The following is a 2,459-nucleotide window of genomic DNA, read 5'->3' on the forward strand; positions in this document are numbered from 1 at the left end:
TGACAAGGAGCTAACGGTTGCGTCCCGAGTTGTTCTGTACCTCCCAAAGTTGACCTTGAAACGGTCTCTCAATTCCCCCCCCCTCACCGAAAGGACAGCCGCATGAAGCAAAATACATGGTGATGATCGCAGAGCTTCCCGTTGGAGCTACAGGAGAAGGCAATCCGACAATTATGGAGGTTTTGATGTTGTCCGATATTCAATAGTCTAATCGGGTACGCCGCTCTTTTAGATGTAGTGCGCCGTGAAAGCGAGCTACACTCATATCTGTTTCATCCGTGAGTAAAAAACAGTGTCTCCATCGACTTCTGATTTTTGCCATTACAAAGATAATGTCCTTGTAAGGATGCTCCAATGGTTCTCTGACTAAACCAAAACAGCGATGTTGCATTGTGTCTGAAATAGTGTAGAGATCGGTTTTCCCACGATGGAGGTAACATTGCAAGAAGTAACTTTCTGCACATCTAATACGGCCAACATTATCACTGAGGTCATACATTGCCTATAGTGGGTATAGTAACTGCCAGGCGAACTCCATCGAAAAAATATTCTTCAGAATCTTTCGTTTTTACAGAGTGCTAGAATACTGTTACAACCGCCAGCGAGATCGATAAGCAAAATCAACAAATAAGAGCGGATACATATCAGTGTGAGGATTTAAAGTCGGTCAGTACAACGCCGGTCACGGTGAGATACGACCACCTCTGAGATGTCCGGATGTCGAAATACCACTTCGACAAAGTGTACCGCGGGATCACCTACGATACTTGAGCCTACCTCGTGGCCGATATGAACCGTCTTGCTGAAGAGGTCGACAGAGACAAAAACGACCTTGCGCCCGGTCGAATCGGGAGCAAGCCAAATATGAAGTCCATCGACACTGGGCGCCAAGCTTACCTGGGAACAGGAAGAGAACAAAGTGGGATTGGGATGTTGAAGACAGATCGACTCGCTGGCAAGAATCGCAAGTTCGAACCCGGTTGTATACGTGAGACCATTAGAAGTATCTCGACAGCACAAAGTACACCCCCTCGCGGCAGTGGTGGTTTAGATAGAATAGCCATGTATCTCTCGAATTATGCGCTCGTGAAGATCAACGTAATACGGAACGACAACTCGTGGACCGTCGAACTGATCAACGCTTAATTAAAACACAAATCACCATCACGTTGATATCCATCAATCTGATTGCAGGGAAACTTGGACACGGATTCATTTTGTCATCCGTAAAAGAGCGGAAATTTCTCAAGACACTGGCGTAAATTGGAACCTCTTGATTCACGGCTGCAATATTACCTCCCAGCGACAACCTGGAAATGAATACGAAGGGTTTCCAGATTGCTGTGTGGTACTGTACCACTGGTACATCAATCGTTACAGCATGCATTTAGAATTTCTATTGGTAGTAAGGCAACACCTTTCTACCAATTACAGCAGTAGGATCCTTCCAGCCACTTGTTGGCAAATACCTTTCATATAAAATATCGCTTTTAGAACGAAAACTAGACAAAACCATACATCATAAATTACAGTTCTCATGCTACTGTAAATTCGCGTTGTTTCACTTATTTAACGATAATATCGAAGTAAAACTTCTTTACACTTCCTCAAACATGTGCGCGCATATGTAAGCTGAAGTAGTGGGTACACGCTAGGCCCATTACGCCCTCACGCATACTCGAAGCTCAAAATCCACAATATCCTGATCTGAACCTCTTGACTCTGATTAGGGCCCACCATGGTATCGTAACCTCCAATCTCGTCATCCTTGATCTAGTCGTCCAAGCACGGGATCTTCAAAGTCCATCCTTATATAACCCCATCTCGACTTGGCAGAGCAAGATTTCAGGGCTGTGGGATCTCTCCTAAAATCGGTAGATCCATCCATACTGGAAATACAAATCTGGCTGTGCTTTTTAATTTTTTTTTTATAAGAAAATGATTTCGACAATGGGCAGAGTTACAATGAGTGACCTTGTCTAGCCGTTTACCAGCTGCATGACATTACGGATCGGTACACGGCTGTCTATATCTATATCACCATCCATCCCTTCGGCATTAGTTTTAGCTACTTGAAAAACTATGTCTTCGGACCATTTTGGAAGGGGGGGGGGGGGTAAATGGTTTCGTTAGGACGGATATTCTGGTTGATGCAAGTATGCTTATCCATGCGATTGAGTCAGCGTGTTTGCGGTAATTTCCTAGGCTGATAGAGCATCAATATTCTCATAAATGATATTGGAGAGTGATTTGTTAGAAATTTGAACCATAAAACTTGAAGTGTATCACAAACCGTTTACTGCGGGCGTTAAGCTTCAAACGTTAGTGCCGTTGTTGAAGTTGATGTGGGCTCAAACGAGCTATGAGCTTATTGCAGAAAGAGCAACCTCTATATGAATACCCCCGAACTTCAAGTTCATGGGTGAGATTAGCTGACGTAAACCTTTTCAGGTATTGTA

The sequence above is a fragment of the Phytophthora parasitica genome, assembly GCF_000247585.1.
Source record: "Phytophthora parasitica INRA-310 unplaced genomic scaffold supercont2.20, whole genome shotgun sequence".
Classification (NCBI taxonomy): Eukaryota; Oomycota; class Peronosporomycetes; order Peronosporales; family Peronosporaceae; genus Phytophthora; species Phytophthora nicotianae.